The following is a 21,826-nucleotide window of genomic DNA, read 5'->3' on the forward strand; positions in this document are numbered from 1 at the left end:
TCCCTTGTTCACTAGCAGTCATCTGATGGCATAACATAAGACTTTGCGACCTATGTCCCCTCATTTTTAATAGGGGTAGATCCTCCTGCATAACCATATAGCCTATGTCAACCTTCTATTGCTTTGTATCCAGTTTACCCTACTTTTTACCCAAGTTTGACCTAGTTTGACTCTATTTTGAATAAGTTTGACTTTTTATAAGCATTATTTACTAAGTTGACTTATGTTTTTAACTCTTTCTAGGTTTTTGAATATGTTTACCAAGTTTTGGGTCATTTCGAGCTCATTTACATCATTTTGACCCTCTGCTTATCCATCTAGCAGCTTTTTACCCCATTTGAGCTAGGTTTGACTAGGTTTGACTTTTGTTGATGATGCAAGACTAAAATAACCAATTTTTTCAACTCTTCCTAGGGTTTTGAACAAGTGGTCAAATTTCAAGTCATTCCGAGTCTGTTTGCACCCTTTCGGGCCCTTTGCATTATTCTCTATCAGCATTTGCTTGAGTTTGTCCTATATCTACCATAAGTTTGACCAAGTTTGACCAATTTGAACACCTTTGACTAATTCTTAACCCATTTCTAACATCCCCCTAGGGTCTTGCTAGTGTACCCCAAGTCTTGAGTCAATCCGAGCCCATTCAGACCCTATTCGAAGCCCTAGAGTATCCTAGGTCGCAGTTGGGGCCGCTAACTATGCCCATGGAACACTTGGTCATACCAAGTGTGCTTAGTGCACAATTTGGCATGCCAAATGCACCCATTGTGCATTTGGAGGCATTTTGGGTGCAGTTGCGGTACTTTGATGCCCTAACTGGCCCCAGGACCCTTGTTTGACACTGACTAACTCCTAAGTGTCTAAAAAGCAAGGAAAAGCATAATTTTTTTAGAAAAGTACAAAAAAGAATAAAAAGAACAAATCCAACCTTGATGTACTCACCATAGGTCCTACATATTCCTATCATCGATAGGTACACACTCATTTACCTCAATGTTGCTCCTTGGGTAACCGGTCCATTTTACTTGCTCTAGAGCTCTTTTAATGACTTAAAAAACCCTCTTCAAGCCCTTTTATTATTTTTTCTACATATATGGATGTGCAAGAGGCATTTTCTATGTTGGTCATGATGCCTTTTTGCACTCTAGAGCCCATAACTTTCACATTTTAGCTTCAATTTGCGATGCTTCAGTTGCTATGGTTTTGTCTTCTCATTGTCAATGAAATTGACCTATCATATGCCTATGTTGATCAATTTCTCAAGGGGGCACCAATATATACCACCATTACTAGGGCATTCTATTATGAATTTTTCATCAGCATTCTTTGACACAACACTCTAAATCACATTGTATCAAAGATGGGCAAAATGTAGATGCTAAAAATGGTTCACATCTATAGTTTAATCAAATTTTCATACTAATTCATTCCATTTTCTCATTCAACTAACTTTGATCTTTTGGCCAACTTGATCATATCTCAACAACATCTGTCATCATTCATATCCTCTTTTACATCAATTTTGTATCATTTTGAAACCATTTCAAATCAACTCAAAATTATATCAAATCAACTCAGAATTACCCCAAATAAACCTAGAATCACCCAAAATTAGTCTTAATCAACCCAAAATGTGTCAAATATCCAAAATATATCATTATCCATCCAATCCTAGGCATTTCCATGGCTTTTAGTGCCCTAGAAACCTATCAATCTATCAAATCTTATGAATATGACCTTAGTACTATCATGGCTCTTAGTGCTAGGTGAAACTGTCATTCACATAATGTGATCTTTGACATTATTTAGTCTCTCAGTGTCAAATCATAGCATTTTCAACCATTCAATAATATTGACAGTGTCCATTGATGTTATTTATCAACCAATCTAGATCCTGTAGCATTTATGATGTCAGTTAAGTGTTACATGTCCTTAATTCATGTCATGTGTCCTTGGCATGTTATCAAATCTTAATCAATCAATCAATTTGACCATGGCTTTGGTCTAACTATCATCATCCTAGTCAATTTGCATTATCTTCAAATTTCATCAAAGGATATTGTCACACTTATCTAATCAGTTTGGTCAATCATCTACTAACTTTCTCTATAGGATTAAATAACCCATGATTTAATCCTATGTCAATGCCAATCATTTTTCATCTTGCATTAATAATTATTCTTCCTAACTAACCTTCTCAATTAATTAATTTTATTAATTAATTGATCCATTATTCATGAACCATGGAAATTTTCAATTTCCTAAGTCAAATTTTCCACCATTAATTCTATTTTTACTAATTTCTATTTGTGTGGAATAATGGATTTTTAATTCAAATATTCCACATGGTATTGACATCATCATGACACATGGGCATGACACATCGTGGTTTCTCCATTTACACTTGGCTAAGATATGTCATAATCCATAGATTCTTGATGAGTTATATGAAGAATAATTATAGCCATGTTTTTCTTAATAATTATTATTCCTAACTAACCTTCATAATCCATAGATATAGCACAAAAATCATGATTGATGAGTTGGTAGAGGCAAAATTTGGTGAATGGTTGCATTCATGTAGATGAGCATGTGCCACATGGCACATAAACCAAGAATAATGAGTTGGCAGAGGAAACACTTGGTGAATGGTTGCATTCATCTAAGAGTTGGCAGAGGCAACAATTGGTGAATGGTTGCATTCATGTAGATGAGAATGTGCCACGTGGTACATAAACTAAGACTACTGAGTTGGTAGAGGCATCACTTAGTGAATGGTTGCATTCATGTAGATGATGTGGCATGTGATGAGGTGTCATGCAAAAATGTGACAAGGTGATATGTGGTGAGGGTAGTGACATGGCAAAGTAGAGTATGCATTTAGATGGAGCGACAAGATCTTGACACATGACACTGAAACAATGACTATTACATTCTTGCAAAATAAAGATGCTCACTAGTTAATAAAAGTGACATTATGACTAATTGAGATAATAATTTAGCAACTTTAGGACCAATGAGCATGTTCGATGTGGCATAGAAACTGAGACTGATGAGTTGGTAGAGGAAACACTTTGTGAATGGTTGCATTCATGTAGATGAGCACATGCCATGTGGCACATAAATTGAGAATGATGAGTTGGCAGAGGCAACACATGGAAAATGGTTGCATTCATGTAGATGATGTGGCATGTGATGAGTTATCATGCAAAAATGTGACAAGGTGATATGTGCGAGGGTAGTGACATGGTAGAGCAGAGCATGCATTTAGATGGAGTGACAAGATCTTGACACATGGCACTAAAAAAATGACTATTGAATTCTTGCAAATTAAATATGCTCACTAGTTAATGAAAATAACAATGTGACTAATTGACATGTGGTGAAGGGCAGTGACAAGGTAGGTTTGAATCTTGACACATGGCATATGATCAATGGTTATTGTAATGCTAGGAAGAAAATTTGCACGCAAGTTAAGTATTGTGATAATGAGACCCAATTAGAGGTCACCATGTGGCAACACGCTAGTGTTGATGTGATAGGTTTCTCAGTAAATTAGATGGTACCATGTGGTAGTGATGTTGCAGAGCACCTAGTGGGAGAAGATGATTGTGCAGTAACTGTACTGGGAGTAGCAAATAAGGTGATCCCATGTGTCAATAAATGTTGACCAAGTTTGACCCAAAATTGGAGGGGAGGAGAAATTCAAAAGTTTTCAAAATAATATTTTAATTTTTCTCTCATAGTTGAGCACATGCCTATTTTAAATTGAAAAGACTTTTATTAGAAAGTTGGAACTTTATAAGGTGAGAAATATTTGCAAAACTTTAATAGACCTATTCATCCAATTATCTAGGATCTTCAAATGGAAAGGTCTCAGAGTCTATTTTTCATAATTTCCATCATATCAAGTGCAGGTAGTAGTGGTGAAATTTATTCCTAGATTTTTCTGGTATGCTCCATTTTCCAACTATTTTTTTGTTTTGAAGTTCAGTTTCAGTTTGTGGCTAAATGGTGAAGTTGGTAGTCATTAAACTTGGAGAGGGTCCTATTGTTGGTGGTATTTTATCTCCTAACCCTTTTGGTGGGACTTTTGGAAACATTTTGGTAGCAAATCTTGTGTTTAACCAAAGGGGCTTTTCTCATCATTCTAGAAAGATATTTGCAAGTTTTTTTAACTAAAATGATGAAGATTTGATCTGATTTTCAGTTGTAGAGAGAGGAGGGAAGCTCTACTTCATAAATGGATGAAGATTCAAGTGGAAAAGTGGCAACTATTGATCAGATCTAGGATTCTCATTCTTCTATATCTTCTTCTTCTCTTTCTTTGTAGAGGGTTGGTTCCACTCTTTTGGAAAAGTTTCCATAGCTATAATTCCACCATTTTCTTAGCATTCTTTCTCTTGTATGAAAAACAATAATAGAGTTATAAGTGATAGTTCTATTCTTTTGTGTGTTTAATGAGTTATTTCCATGCATCTTGAATGCATTTGTCTCAAAGAAATGAATACAAAGAAGTAAATATAAATAGTTTCACTCTGATTCTTGTCTTGTATCTCTAGTGTTTGCAATCTTTTGTGATTTGTGGGAAAAGAAGATAGATCCCAATTACAACTCATTTTTGGTAGTATATCTTAATATGTTTTTCCATTGATTCAAAGAATTAAGTAAATACTTGGTGTATCTTGATAGGGTTACAGATTTTAATAAAGGATTTTGATGAGAATGAGATTCATTGTGTACATTGATGTCTAATTCACAAAGTGAATGGATAGATCAAAATATCCTGATGTATGTTATGATTTATGGAATACCCAATGGATAGGGCAGTGATTAGTCATAGGATCTACATGTTTCTTATTGTTTCATATGTGGGTTATGTTAAAATTAATTTATAATCAAAATAATTTTCCCTTTCATGTTGTAGAGTTGAAAAAGATACCCACACTTAGCTTGTCAATCTCATAGGTCATGTTAGTAGCTATTTCATGCCTTGGTCATTGCATAAGAATAGAAAAATTATGATTTTATTTGCTTAATATAGATTTAGATTTATGGTTTTTGCATAAGTGATATAAAGGAATCTAAGGTCTACCCACCTAGGTTTTGTAGAGCCTGAAGTAAAGGAGTTTAGCCTTATAGTTGGCTCAGATTCTAAACAAAATATATACATCATAGGAGTTAGTTTCCCTTAGATGCATTTTATTTCAAGATTCCTAGTAGTTCAAGTCACTATTAAATTAGGAGCCAATAGATGACAACACATAAACATAAGATTTTACATTACAAAACATTACATCATAAGATAATTAAATATATATATATATATTGACAAAGATACATCTTTCCAACTTTGTAACTTTATTTAGTTTCTTTGTAATGAATTCAACATCAAGTTCACTTGGTCTATAACTTTAGTAGGTTCATCTTGAAAAACTCTCTCCCTTTGGGTGTACTCCTCTTTCTATTCATCAACATCTCCATATAGGCTTTCACTTCTTTGATTTTTATCTCCCTTATTGATTCTCTCCCCTAACTAGATCATTACATCTTCTCCCCCTTTGACAATAATGCCAAAGGTAACTATAAGTTCCAATATGAAACTTATAAAAACTTGTAGCAACACCTCATATCTTTCATGTATTGTTTATATTAGTGTCATTATAGTCACTTTTCACAACTTCAAAAAACATTCCCTATAGTGTGAACTCTTACATCAATTCCAAAAGATATATTTAATTATCCATGAATTGATGCAACATGCATCCTTTCTTAGTTAATCTTGGATAGGGGAAGGACCCCTAACTTCTTAGATTCTAAAAAAAATCCTTAGGAAATGAGTTTGTGAATATGTCAACAATTCTCTCCTTATATTTCACATACTCAAGCCTCACTTCGTTGTCTCCTACTTGCTCCCTTAAGCAGTGATACTTGATTGATATATGATTGGTTTTTGCATGCCTTGAAAAATTCTTGGATATGTTCATAACAATTGTATTATCACAATAGCTAGTGATAGGCTTGGTAACTTCTTCTCGCATTCCTTTCAACAATTACTAAAACCAAAAAATATTTGAATAGTTAATTGTAGCAACAACATACTCAACTTCATATGTAGATTGTGATATATAGCTTTATTTCTTTTTCAACCATGCAATCATTCTTTCTTCTAAAAAGAAAGATCCACCACTTGTACTTTTCCTATTATTAACATTTCCAACCCAATCAACATTAGTGTGGACTCTGTTGGGACAAAAAATTACATGCTTCATTTTTAGTCCCATTTCAAAAGATGTTAAATCAAGCCCCATAAATGCTTGTGTAATTGATTGTACCTTTAAAACCCTTAAGGTGTTCAATGTTTCTGACACCTTTCATTCAGTTTGCCTAAATGTTCCATGATGATAAATTGTCATTTTGAGTTATCTGACAAAGTCTTATTTTGAACTAATCCTAAATCTACTTTCTACCCTAATTAATATGAAGAATCTAGTCAAGAACCTATTAATTTATGCAAATTTTCCACATCTTTTGAAATCCTTTAGCCCCTTCTCAATTTCTTTCTTAGGACATGCCTTTTAAACCTTAGGAAAGTTTGAAATAATGTTTTTTTAAATCTGTTTTAAGTTTAAGGTAATCATGGTTTACGTGGTTTTAAATCTAAAAGAGTTTCATTTCAAACTTACCATGCAAGTCTCAGCAATCGTTGATCTGGTTCAAATCGACAAACCCTGCATTCTCGCATTTTCAAGATGTGAGGAAGCACGAAGAGGGCATGTAGCATAGTTTGATTAGGTGGGTCCAAAATAATTCAAAGGTTGATTCACTATTGATCTTGGGTAGATCAACGGATGCCGCTTGCCCGCAAGGTGAAGGTGAGCATGGTTTAAACAAAGAAGGTAAGCGCATAAGTGACATCTGTCCCTTGTGAAGACATAAGGGGTATTCATATGAATGAAGAGGACAAGTTATGAACATCGTCAATCTGTGAGAGATCGATAGATTAAGCATACCTGCATTTTCAAGATGCACAACAGATAAACATTATAGGAATGCCACTTTGCGATGCGTGGCACAGTGGGACCAAGCATGGAAGTGACGATGTCATGGGAACATGTATTAAAAGGTGATTTCTCATTGGTCATGATCATTTTAGTGGGCCACCAAATATTGAAATCTTGAATCATCGTCAATTTAAGCCAGCATCAAGGGCTAGCATTTACCCACATTGTTTAATCTCAATATGTTTTTAATAATGCGGGTAAACAGGTTGTGGACACATATCACAATTGACCAAGTCATGCCATTTTGAAATGCCATGTGTTTTGTGATAAAGGAACAGTGCAATGGTTATTGAAGAGTTTTCCATCAGCCATTGATCTTCTTTAGATCGACAAAGGGCGCTGGCCCGCTTTATCAACATGCAGGGAAATTAATGAAAGCAGGAATGCATCATAAAGACATCTGTCCCCAGTGATATCAAGTCCTGCCTTATGAGCTTACATAGATCTTTCTTGGCCATTGATCTTAGTCAAATTAACGGTCAGTGCATTTCTACTTTATGAAGATACTCGCAAGATAAGAAATGTGGGAATGTGCAAGCTTGACACATGGGATAGACTTAGGTCATTGATTCAATTTAGATATACGGCTCTTGCACATTTGCATTTCTTAGAAGCAAGAAGCATCAACTAAAAGAGGAATTGTACACATGGATAATTATGATTGGGATATTTTGGACTAGCTTGTCTAGTGGATTTCAAAGTCATCATGTTCACAGCTTCGACTTGTAAGATCTTCAAGATCGACGGTGCATATTTTACTATTGAAGGTGGTGTCATTTTGCATATTAATGAGATTTGAAAACCTTCATGTGTGAAAGTGAAGAATAGAGTGTAACAGGTAAGATTTTCCCAATTTCAACTTGTGCGAGCAGAAGTTCATGAGTCACCTCTGAACATAAACAATTATTGCTAGGATTGAGATAAATTTGGCATGAGTGTCAAGTAGTTGGCTCAAGGATAAAGTGTAGAGTTACAAAGATAAAAAGAAAAGGCTTCAGGTAAGTTTGTATACCATAGTCTAAGCATTTTTCAGTCTTGGTGATTTATTCAAAAGATGATTCTAAAGATTTCACTAAGTCTGAGGGTGTGGATAGCAGAAGAATTGCTTGTTAAGAGTAATTGGTTCTGGGGCACTGATAGTTTGAAAAATGATTTATTTATTTTCAAAGGATGGTTTGCAAAAGGAAAATGGTTAGCTTCATATGCCTGTGTATGGTTTTTTGATAGAGGAAAGCTAGTAATAAGGTGTCGTAGTCAAGTCACCAAGGTGGTAAGAAGAACAAGGAACAGACTTGGTAAGCTAACAACCTTTTCAGTAGTAACATCATGTTTTAAAAAAATTATCAAAACATCTTAGTTTGATGCTAGGGTAGTAGAAATATTTGAGACCCTGTGCATATTTTTGGAAGAGGGTGAAGAAGATTTTATACCCTTGGGTATAGTCTTTTCCATTTTTTGTGTGCGTACCCCCTTTTTGTGTCAGTGGATGGAAAATTTTGGTAGGAAGTTGGTTAAGGAAATAGACATGGCTGGGGATTAGAGAATCCCTATTTTTTAATTTTTAATAGCCACATTGTTTTTCGGCTTCTATACTGTATGCTAAGTAATGATTCTGTTATTTCTAAAGCCTTGCATGATCAGTAAAGATTGAGAAGTAAAGATGATTCTCATTCAGTAGTCATCTTGAAAAAATCCACGGGCCTAGGTTGGTGCATATTTTTCAAAGTTGATTTTGTCATTGATGGGGCGGTCTTAGCGGTTGAGCACACAACAAATCAGTGGTAGAGCCAAGTCAGCAAAAAGTTGTAACAGAAAGGAGCCTACAAGAGAATATTTGATCTATGGGATGTTCTGTTAATCATTCTTCTTCTTTTTCTATTATAAGCTTGTGATATCTTTTGTAAGGGACACTTGTCAATTCTCTACACCTGAAACTTGTTGCATCTCACAGTATTTAAGTGAGATCATAGGGCTAGAGAAAGTGGTTGTTGGTTGGTTTTCAATTTCTAGTTCTTGCAGCTCTGCTCAGGTTGTGAAAGCCACACACCCAGCATATCTTGTATGAACAACATATGAATTTTATAGATAATTCTGATATAGTAGTGTGATCTTGCATCATGTTTTATGCATTCCTAATTTACTTATTTCAAGGAGATAAATACAATGTGCAGAAGGTTTTGAATTTCAATATAATTATGTCTCCTTTCTTGTTGAATTTGTAATTTTATATGTTCAAGAACAAAGAGCTTGAACCTATTTGGAATTGTCCGGTTGTATGTTTGAGGTTTGCTTGCCTTTGACTTAAGGAGTCATATAATTGCTTGTGGTTTTAGACAAGGTTGCAGATTCATTAAGAAGGATGTGTGAAAATATGGAATCATATTGGATATTGTTGTCTAATTCATAAAGTGAATAGATTGAACATGAATGTCTCAACATATGCCATATGTTGATTAATGTTCAAGGATGTGTAATTCTGAAGTATAAGATTGCCCTAATGGATAAGGCACTAGTCATTTGTAGGATCATTAAGTTTTTTGCTGCATATTGGACATGTTGTCTTTTCTCAATATAAATCAATCATTTTTCCCTTCATGTTGAAGTGGACATAAAATTTTAAACCCTCACTCAGTTTATGAATAATATAGATTTGCACCTAGCTATTGTAGAATTTGTGTTGTTTCATAAGCCATTAGGAGATATTAGGGGTTTCATCTGCTATCATAGATCCTGATTATGTTTATTACACTAGTTCCATATGTCAGATCTAAAGAGGTTCACCCGCCTAGGTTTTGTAGAGCTTGAAGTAGAAGAAGGGTCATGCCTTATAGTTGGCCCTGTGTCTGAAATGATATGTTGATAATGGGAGTTAGCTGCCCCTATATGTGTCATATTCTCACAGGGATAATTGAAAACCCTCTAGTATTTTTAAACACCAATAGACTCTAAGTTCAAAATCTCTTTTTTTCTTGTACCACAATCCATAGTCTTCTATTCCTATTATGTATCTAAACATCTTATTAACAACAATTATGTGTGTTTCTTAGGATTAGAGGAAAATATTGCAACAATACAAACTACATGTGCAATATCAAGTCTACTATGAACAACATACTATAGCTTTCCAATCATTGATCTATATTGTGTTTCATTCACTTCTTTAGTATTACCCTCTTTATATAGTTTTCATCCAATCACAATAGGCATACCAACTAGCCTTGACTAATCCATACTATAATTCTTCAAGATCTCCTTAACATACTTATATTGAGTCACACATATATTATCCTTTGTTTGATGAACTTGTAAACCAATGAAAATTTGATCTCACAAAACATTGACATTTCAAACTCCTTACCTAGTTGATTAGCAAATGATTTGCAAAGAAAATCATTTCCATAAAATATAATATCATCTAAAAATATTTCATTAATCAATATCATGTTTTCAGCTTCACTCTTCAAGTACAAATTACTATTTTCACTTGTTCTCACAAATCCAATCTTGATCTAGTATGAATGTAACCTTTCATGCCATGCTCCTAGTATTTTTTTCAGTCCAAACAATACTTTATTCAATTTACAACCAAGGTTTTTTTGATCCGTCTCAACAAATCTTTCTAGATCTTCTTTATATACCTCTTCTTCTAGTATTCCATTTAGAAATGAATACTTAACATCCATTTCATATACCTCAATTTTCTTGAAAGTTTCATATGCCAATAGTGTTTTGACTCCTTCTAATATAATTATAGGTGCAAAAGTCTCACCATAATCAATTCCTTCTTCTTGGCATAATCTTTACAAACTAGTATAGCCTTGTTCCTTACTACTTGATCATTCTCATTTAGATTGCTTCTAAAAATCCAATTTGTTTAATCACATTCTTGTTAGAAAGTCTTAGCACTAGTGTCCATGTAATATTTTTCTCAATCTAATCATTCTCCTCATTCATAGCATCACTACTACATTTGAACTCAAACTGTGATGCCTACCTATCGCCCTAGTGATAGAACCATGAATTGGCTCTTGTCACACAACTATCAAACTTTTGCTATCACAAATTATGATGGCAAGGGCATCCATCATAATTGTAATGAATGCCACTATCATAACTTGAAAGAGAATATGTATTATCATAATGCAATGAATACAACTTGAAAAGGATTTAGCCAATAGACTAAGAAAAATGTTTTCATTACCAAGAATATTCGGTTAGACTTAGAAAAACATAATTCACCCATAGTTACACAATACTCCAATTGGAAGTTTCTTTAAAAGGATATTCACCAACACCATAGAAAAAAGACCAAATCTATTAAAAAATAAAGCTTTGGTGAGCCCCAAATTTAGTTCTACAAATCTTGGAGGGCAGGCTTTTGTAAAAGAAAATCTAAGTGAGTTGCAAAATAGATATTGTTCATTAGTCAGAAAGAAGGATTCAAAAACACCCAATATAAGAACTAGTAGTAGATTTGCAAGCCAAATTTCACCAAGGATAAATAAGAAACCAAGCAACATATTATGAAATGTGATATCATTTATTCCATTAGTTCACCATAAATAGGCAACAATATCAATTATCACAAGTAAATTCTTGTCAGATTTAGAGAAAATAGTTGATGTGTTTTACATATGCATTCACTATTTTTAATGTATTGAAAAAAACATCTTTTCCATTGTTTTTTGACTTCTCTTAGTGTAACAAGGATTCCTTTAAATCACTTACATGCCCTTAGTTGAAATCATTTTCTCATTTAGCTTTGAACTTCATGTGATACTATTATCCTACAATAGTGACTTATCACCATTTTTAGTTTTGTTTACATTGTCACTCCATTTTGTAACTATGAAAACTACCACATTAGTGTGACTACTTCTAAAAAATGTTATGCAAAGATTGAGATGGAAAAAGTAATGAATATACTACAATAGAATATAGGATTATATCCACAATCAACTTAGTATCCTTCAATTAGACCAAAAAAATGAGCACAAATAAAGTGGAAGAATGCATTACTTAAAGCAACTATTACTTCACACTTGCATAAAAGCACATATACTTCTAGAAGGAAACATGAAGATAGATAACTTGAGGATAAAATATAAAAGAATTAAAAAACAATGGATCTACATAAAGCCATTATTTTTTAAATGCACATCTGCTTTCAAACAAAACTACCCAAACTTAGGAAATAATGCATACATGACAAGGCTAGATCATGACTAGTTTCAGATAATATTGGGATATAACGGCTACACATCTATATCTTTGGTACATAAAAATTGGTCTAGGAAAGGCTCACATAAAGCACATGGACCAATCCAACCATTTTACCATCTCTTCCAAGATATTTTTTCCTTATCTACAATAATTTAGATATATAAAAGGTTAGCCAGTAAAACAATTGATCTAGATATGTAATGCATTAAATATGTTTACTTACATAGAACAACCTATCTACTTCATATTCTATTTCAACTTCCTCTCCAGCTGTTAAGTCCAACTACAAGTGCAACATCAACTAACAAAGAGTTAAAACAACATTTGATCACATGTATTCATTTCAACATAGGAACCCATAACACTATCAAATCTTTAAAGATAGATAATGATTCTCATGCATGAGTTTAACTGGTGATCTTGGGATGGTGAAATTGTTGAAAGGTTACTTAGTCTTCTTTGTCTAGGTATAGCCTTATCCTCCTAGTCAATGGAAAAAATAAACCTATTTCAACCTAGAATATGAAGAAAACAATGTTCTTAATGATATGTGTGATAAAATACTCATATTCATATGGATACATGTGACAAAATATAACAAAAAAGGCTCCAAACCTACAAAAGTGACATGATTTTTCCATCTTCTAGTGCATGTCATTTTTTGGTCGCATCCAAAATAATATTTTGCCACTCCGAATTGAGCATGCATGCACAACTACATTTTATCTGCATGGACAATAGGTGGAGCTGAAAAAAAAAGCACCACATTTACATTTATTTAATAGGCCTATTAATTTTTTAAAATTGTAGACCAAATGAAGTAAAACCCTAGACTTCTTGTCTTCCTTAGGTTCTCACACATGACAACCTTTTCTTCTAGCTTGCTATCTCCATAAATAGAGAATTTAGATCTTTTTTTGTTTAACCATAATTGTCCAATTTAGGGTTAGGTAAGATTCAATGAATCTACCCAATTTTCCATTTTAGTTCCTCTAGAAACTTCTTCTATAGTCTTTCTTCAATTTGCCTCAAAATTTTTTATCTTAAATTTTGCGCCACTAGCTCATCATACTTATCTTCCACACACTTTATATAATTCAAGAAATCAATTTAGTCAACTCAAATTCATCAAATCTTTGATTTAATACTTTTACTGTCACTTGACATCTATGCTATTCACTTGGCAATTATAGTTTTTTGATGCTCAACCAATACTGGGTTGTTTGACATCACCTACATCTTCTCAGCTCAGTCACTACTATTATTTCCTTGATGCTTGACACTTACTAAATTTTACTAATTCTCAACATATACTAACCTTCTGCTTGGCCTGCACTAGAATTTAGTCGACTTACACTATTTACTTAGCCAGTCTTGGCAGACAATTTTTATGGAAACACTTCTTCTTGGCTTAGCTAAAGTAACCCTTTACTTTACCCTTAAGTAAATCAAAATACATAATTGTTAAAAATTGGCTAATGAAGATATTTAATTGTTGTCATTTATGGAAACACATGACGTTCATGCTTGTAGAAAACCTCAGAAATAAAGATACTTAGCTTTTGGTACTCAGAGTTTACAACAGTGCATTGTTTTATATGTAACTTGTTACTGACATCATATTATGATTAGTGATGTTAGATGGAGATAATAATATACATGTTAACGATGACATGTATAACCTCAAAAATCAGTATGAATAGTACGAAAAAGAGATATTCATGTTTTACTAGTGACACTGAACAACATAATTAAAGGAAAGGAATTATTTTGTTTACAAAATAATTACTTGACCAATTAGGGCCGACATCCTAGATGTTTACTCTAAGTTGGAAAAGTATATTATGGTCTTAGCCAACCTAGAAGCAATTTGTGAAAAGGCATGGTATTTATGCAAAGAACATCTTGCAAACTCAATTGTGTAGTGATGTGTTGTGTTGTGTTGAGTAATTGTATTGTGATAAATGATATGAAAACTTTTGTGAAGCATATATGAAAAGTTTTGAGAACCTAATTTTGTGATCTAAGATCTAGCTAAGGTTAGAGATTAGTCAAGAAAGAAGTTACAACACCTACATACCAAAGAATTAATTACTTGTTTGGGCAGTGAGCTCTTCTTTTAATTGGAAGTACATGTTTGGGCAATGGGTTCATCTTGCATCTACTATACTACAACTCCTAATAGGTTTGGAATCTTCTAACAAGGATTCAAAGTCTCCTAACAAGGGCTCTCTATACTAAATTTTCCCATTGAATCCTAATAGGGTCCATCCTCTAAAAAGCAACATATATATGAGTATATTATCTAGTGAGTATCATCCCCATCAGGGTTTTCCCTTGGCCAGGGTTTCCCTAGTTAACAAAATATGGTGTTATGAGTTATCTTTGTGCATGGTTACTATTAATATTCAGCATTAATTGTTTACTTTCTTATGCATCATTCAAAGTAATAAATAATATTCAGTTGGCGACTAAAGTTTGTAAATTACTGATTCACCCTTCCTAGTAATTCCTATTTCTAACAATTGGTATTAGAGTACAATTTTTAATTTGGAATAAATGCTAATGCTTCCTATATGGGGGAGTATCTATGGTGAACAGAGTCATCTAGGGCTCTTGTTGGATGTTTTTTTTGAACAATGTTTGTGGACACTTGAGCTAGTCAGAAATAATTGTTGCAGAGTTTGATGGTTGCTAAAACCTTTTTCATTGATACTAAAGGGGGAGAAGATGCATAAGAAAATTGTAAATAAGTTAAGGTATGAAGTCATATAGAAAGGGAAAGAATATGTAAGATGGATAAGTTGTAAACGATAATTAATGTATTGATACTGTAATATTTTTGATAAGTTTTTGATACTTAGTCAGTTTTCACTATTTTCTTGCCATCAATGCCAAAGGGGGAGATTATTGACAATTGGATAATGAATATATTTAATTATTCTCATTTATGACAACACATGATGTACATGCTTGTAGAAAACCTTACAAATAAAGATATTTAGCTTTTTGTACTCAAAAAATTGTCTAAGTATGAAATTGGTTTACAACAGTGTATTGTTTTGTATGCAACTTATTACTAACATCATATTATGATTAGTGAAGTTAGATGGAGATAGTATACATGTTAATGATGACAAGTATAAACTCAAAAATTAATACAAACTATATGAAAAAGAACTATTCATATGTTACTAGTGAAAGAAAACAACAAAATTAAAGGAAAGGAATTATTTTATTTACAAAATAATTAGTTGACCAATTAGGGCCAAACTCCTAGATGTTTACTCTAAGTTGGAAAAGTATATTATGGTCTTAGTTTACCTAACAAAAATTTGTGAAAAGGAATGGTATTTATGCAAAGGACATCTTATGAATTCAATTGTGTAGTGATGTGTTTGGTTGTGTTAAGCAATTGTATTGTGATAAATGATATGCAAACTTTTGTGAAGTGATATATGAAAAGTTTTGAGAACTTGATTTTGTGATCCAAGATCTATCTAAGGTCAAAGATTAGTCAAGAAAGAATTTACATCAACTATATACTGAGGACTAATTACTTGTTTGGGCAGTGAGCTTTTCTTGTAATTGGAAGTGCATGTTTGGGTAGTGGGCTCATATTGCATCTATTGTACTACAATTCCTAATAGGGTTGGAATATCCTAATAGGGATTCAAAGTCTCCTAATAGTCCATCCTCTAACAAGAAACATATATATATATATATATATATATATATACATATATATATATATATACATATATATATATACATATATATATATATATACATATATATATATATATACATATATATATATATATATATACATATATATATATATACACACACATATATATACACACACACATATATATATATATAGACACACACACACACACACACACACACACACACACACATATATATATATATATTATCTAGTGGGTATCATCCCCACTGGGGTTTTTCCTTGGCTAGGGTTTCTCTAGTTAAAAAAATATGGTGTTATGAGTTATCTTTGTGCATGGTTACTACTACTATTTAGCATTACTTGTTTAATTTCTTATGTATGGTTAAAAGGAATAAATAATATTTAGTTGGTGACTAAATTTTTTAAATTAATAATTCATCCCCCCTTAGTAATTCTTATTTCTAACAATAATATCATCATTTCCTTAGTCTTAGTGCTCCTTTTATACACTAAATAACTCAACCTTTCTCTAGGTTCTCTTGTTATCTTCTCTTTTCAAATCTTTTTCATCAATCAAAAAAATGATAGCATTCAGACCAAAAATAAATTGTCACACCAGAAAGTAGAAGATTTAACATCATTGACAAAATAATGATTGTTCCATGATAGGTTCTACATTTCAAACAATCTCTTTTCAAAAATCTCCCTCTTTAGTATTAATGGAAAATCAATACCAACAACAATACCAAAAATAAAATTAATATCTTTGAAATCTCTCTCTCTATCAGTATATGTCCTTCCTCTATATAGGGTAATGTAAGCTCTATCAATCTCCTTCAAAGTATCTTCTCCCTCTGACTTATATCTTCTATTGTTAAGAATTTTTCTCTCTTACCTACATCTTCCTCTTTGACAACAATGCTAAAGACTTGTCATATTTTCATGCATATGCAATCAGTTTAAGTTCTCCCTTTGTCACCTTGCATGCGACTATAAATATTTTGATTCAACTCCTTCATTACTTTAGGCATCTCCTAAAGTAAGATCCACTACACAAAATTTTAAAATATGACATTCAACTTACTTGATACAGGGAACTAATCTTGCTTCTTAGGTAGCTTTGGACAGGGGCATCACCCCTAGTTTACCTCTATGATATTCATGGGCATCTTTAAGTAAATATTTTTTGAATATATTAGCTATCTATTCTTTTTTATTCACATATTCCATTCTTAGTTGTTTGTCTTGAACCAAATCTCTCAAGTAATGATACTTGATTGCAATGTTCTTTATCTTTGTGTGCATCAAAGGGTTCTTTGATATGTTTATGTCACCTGTATTATCACAATAAAGTACTATAGGTGTAGTAATTTATTCCTTCATTCCTTTGAGTATATCTTTGATCCATACTGCATTTATACAATTTACTACTATAAGGAAACTTAGGTGTGAAAATAGCTTCCTAGAGTAATCCCTTAAGGAAAGTATTATGCAAATTCTTTCAAATCCTTACAATTTTAGATTAGATATTATGTAAACAATAGTATTGTAGTCAACCATGAATACAAAAATAGATGGAGAAATAATAACACATAAACACAAAGATATTCCAGTGGGGAAAAACCTTTCGATAAAACAACCCCACCACTCCAAAACCCTCATAATGTATTATCTTCAACACAAAGATTACAAGATACTTGTAGTGCAAGCTCTTTTAGGACATGGAAGACTTATCCAATAGCAACCAAAAATGCACTACTCACACACTCCTATCTATAGCCCTCAAAGTGCTTATATAATGCACTTTCCATTTTTAGGGCATCTTTTGAAGATAGCTCTTACGTGTCATAGGAATCTTTCATAACAGTTTCATTCATGATTTCCTTACACACAATTAAATCTTACAAAGATAGCTCTTACACATCATAGGAATCCATCATAACCATTTTAGTCATGATTTCCTTACACACAATTCAAGATGTTGACACATGCAAGTGGAGTGACACATCAACATGCCAACTACACAAGTACACTCACACTTAATTACATTATTTGCAAAAAAAAAATTTACAAAATAGATAATAAGAATAGGAATTATCCAAGGTTGAGACACCTTATTCCTAACATTCTCCCACTTGATGAACACCTTGTAAGAGCAATAGAAACATAACAAGAACCAACTGCTATAGGCCAAGAGGCCCATAGACTCTAAACACATTTGAACTTCTCTCTACCCACTGGTTTTGTCAATGTATCTGCAACATTCTTTATAGTATCTACCTTCTCCAAATTTATGTTTCCATCTTCCACCATACCTCTCACAAAGTGAAACTACACATCAATGTGCTTCGTTTTGGCATGGAAAGTTGGATTCTTTGCAAGGAAAATAACACTCTAACTATCACAAAAAATAGTTATTTTTCTTGCATCAACACCAATATTAGAAAAAAATCTTCTAAGCCAAATGGATTCCTTACAAGCATGAGTATTAGCCATGTACTCAGCTTCTATAGTGAAAAAATCAACCATAGGTTGTCGCTTACTCATCCAACTGATGGTACCACCAAACATAGTGAACACATAAAACACTGGTGGATCTCCTTCTATCACTATCACCTACCCAATCTGAATCCACAAACCCACAAATACAAATTGAATGCAAAGTTTTAGAAGAGTTACCATGATAAAAAGTGGAGTAATATGATGTACCCCTCAAATATTTGAATACTTTCTTAACTGCATCCCAATGTCCCCATCTAGGATTAGCCATAAACCAGCTCAAAACTCCTACTACTTGGAAAATGTTTGGTCTAGTACAGACCATAGCATACATAAGACTACCAATTGCACTAGCATAAGGTACTCTCCTCATGTCCTCCACCTGACTAGGAGATTTTGGACAATCATTCAAAATAACTTTGTTCCCATAGAAATAGGAACACACAATGGTCTAAAATTTTCCATACTAAACTTGTCCAACACAAACTTCACATACTTATTCTGACTTTACCAGAGTTTTCTATTAGACCTATCTCTACTGATTTCCGTATCCAAGATGTACCTTGCTGCCCCAAGATCTTTCATCTCAAATTGTGCTGACAACTAAGATTTAAAATAAGAAATCATACCCTTACCCTTCCCAAACAACAACATATCATCAACATATAATGCAACAATAAGAAAGTGATCATTTTCAACTCTTAAGTAAACACACTAATCTAATTTCAATCTTACAAATCCAATTGACAACACAAAGGCATCAAACCATATAGAGACTTCTTTAAATTGTAAACCAAAGATTCTTTACCTTTAACAATGTAGTGCTCAGGTTGTGACATATAAATCTCTTCCTCCAAATAACCATGAATGAAAGCTATCTTCACATCCATATGTTCTATCTCTAAATCATATGATGTAGCAAGCTATAACATAAATCTAATGGATGTCAACTTTGCAAAAGGAGAGAATATTTCACCATAATCTATTCCCTCTACCTATGAAAACCCCTTCGCAACCAATCTAGCTTTGTACCTTTCAACACTGCCATTACACAAAATTTCTTCTTGAACACCCATTTGCTACCAATAGGTTTTTGTCCTTTAGGAAAAGGTACAACGTCCCAAGTTTCTTTTTTATCCAATGAAGCCATCTCATCATCCATGGCCTCAATCCAGGAACTTGCATCTTCCATATCCAAAGCCTCTTTTATAGATCTAGGCTCATCAGTATTAGTAGTCAAAGAAAAAGAACAACTATAATATAACATAGAATAACCCAACCTTTTTGGCTGCTTTCTTACTCTTATGGATCTCCTCAAGGGCTGATATTGAGGTTGTTCTTCCTCTTCTTCTGAACTATCATAGCTACTAGAGTTCTCCTCATCATTAGACCCAACATGGTCTTTTTGTTCAGTCTTCTTAGGGGTAGGAGGCAACTAAACAATATCTTCTTTCTTCTCTTTTTCATTTGGTTGTAGCACAATAGGAGAAGATGTTATCTCTCTAAAAATAACATTTCTACTATACAACACCTTACTAGTCGCAGGGTCCCAAAGCTTATATCCCTTCACACCAACATTGTATCTGATGAAAATACATTTGATAGCTTTGTTTTCCAACTTAGATCTTTTCTTCTTTGGAACATGTGCATAATCTTCAAAAACAAAAACATGAAGATGTCTAATTGAAGGCTTCTTACCAGACTACACCTCCATGGGTGTCTTACCAACAAGAGTTGATGTAGGAGATATGTTAACTAGATAGAAAGAAGTGGCCTCAACTTTAGCCCAAAAATTTTGTTAAAGACCAACTCCACTAAGCATACTCCTAGCCTTCTCCATCAGTATCCAATTCATTCTTTCTGCAGCTCCATTTTGCTATGGGGTATAAGGAGTTGTCTTATGCCTCTTGATACCTCATTCTTTATAGAATTGTTCAAACTCTGCTAAGAAAAACTCACCACCATTGTCAGTTCTCACACACTTAATCTTCTTAGTAGTTTGATTCTCTACAAGGTCTTTAAATTCCTTGAACTGACTAAAGACTTGTGTCTTACTTTTTAGGAAATAAATCCATGTCCTTCTACTATAATAATATATGAAAGATACAAAAAATATAGACTTGGAGATTGAAGAAACTTTTACAAGACCAAATAGATTAGAATGAATAAGATCCAAAACATTAGAAGATTTATGAGAACTAGAGTAAAATTAAACACAATTTTTTTTACCATAGACACAATGTTTGTAGAAGTCAAACTTGAGATTACAATCATTTAACCCCTCAAAGAGGTTCTTGTTCTTTAGGGTTTCGAGACCCTTCTCACCAATGTGGCCAAATTTCATATGCCACAACATTGTCTTTTTTGTATGAAGCTTTTCTTCCAATGTGTTTGCACCCTTAGGTACACATCCTACACTGCCATCAAAACCAATAACCAAAATCTTCTTTACTACTTATTTAGATGGTGGGGATGAAATGATAGTTGCTCTCTTCTTTCAAATAGAAGAACTATTACATTGAGAAATGCATGCATCAAGCTGAAAAAGAAAAAGGTAAGGAGGAGAAACACAAAAGGGAGAAGACATGGCAACAACTAAACAACAACAAGAAGAGGAACAGAGTGTGCAAGACACACAAATGCCACCTCCTAGCCCTCCTCATGTAACCATCACACCTATAGACACCATAACTATCAAGGATGCTTTTGACAACTTTGCTTAGAACATTAATCTCCTAACTATAGAGGATCTCTCCAACATCCTTCACCAATCTATTCTACAGGCATAGTTATGCACAAACTTTGTAGTGGTGAGTGTAGATGAGCTACAAAAGTAGCAAAATAAAAAAGAGACAAGGTGAAATCATAAGAACCACCTTTTACCTATACATACAACCACTAGCACTAAATTTTTAATGCTTCCACCACCTCCAAAAATTGCAATAGCAATAGGTGACACCATTCAAAAGTTGAGTGTAGAAGAAGGGAAGTATGATGAGAAGGAGGAAACATCAACGGAAGAGGAGCAGGTCTCTATTTAGACGTTGGTAGAACTACCAAAAATAGGCACTCTTACAAAGACTCCTTAGAAGTCGAGCACTGAAGCTATACCTTTGTAAATCTCCACACTAGGCTCGAGCTCAACCAAGTTGTCCAAGGTACTTCACTATGGAGACCCTAAGTTAGATAAAGAAATAATAATTCCTTCTTATGACTCAAAGACTATCACAATGGAGCATATTACAAAAATGCAAAATGCATTAAATAGGAGGCAAAGAAAAGAAATACTCAAAAAAGAGTATAAACATAAGCAAGCACTACATGAGATTAAGGACATCTTTATGGATGC

The sequence above is a fragment of the Cupressus sempervirens genome, chromosome 10, assembly GCF_028749045.1.
Source record: "Cupressus sempervirens isolate cs-2001-9-10 chromosome 10, ASM2874904v1, whole genome shotgun sequence".
Classification (NCBI taxonomy): Eukaryota; Viridiplantae; Streptophyta; class Pinopsida; order Cupressales; family Cupressaceae; genus Cupressus; species Cupressus sempervirens.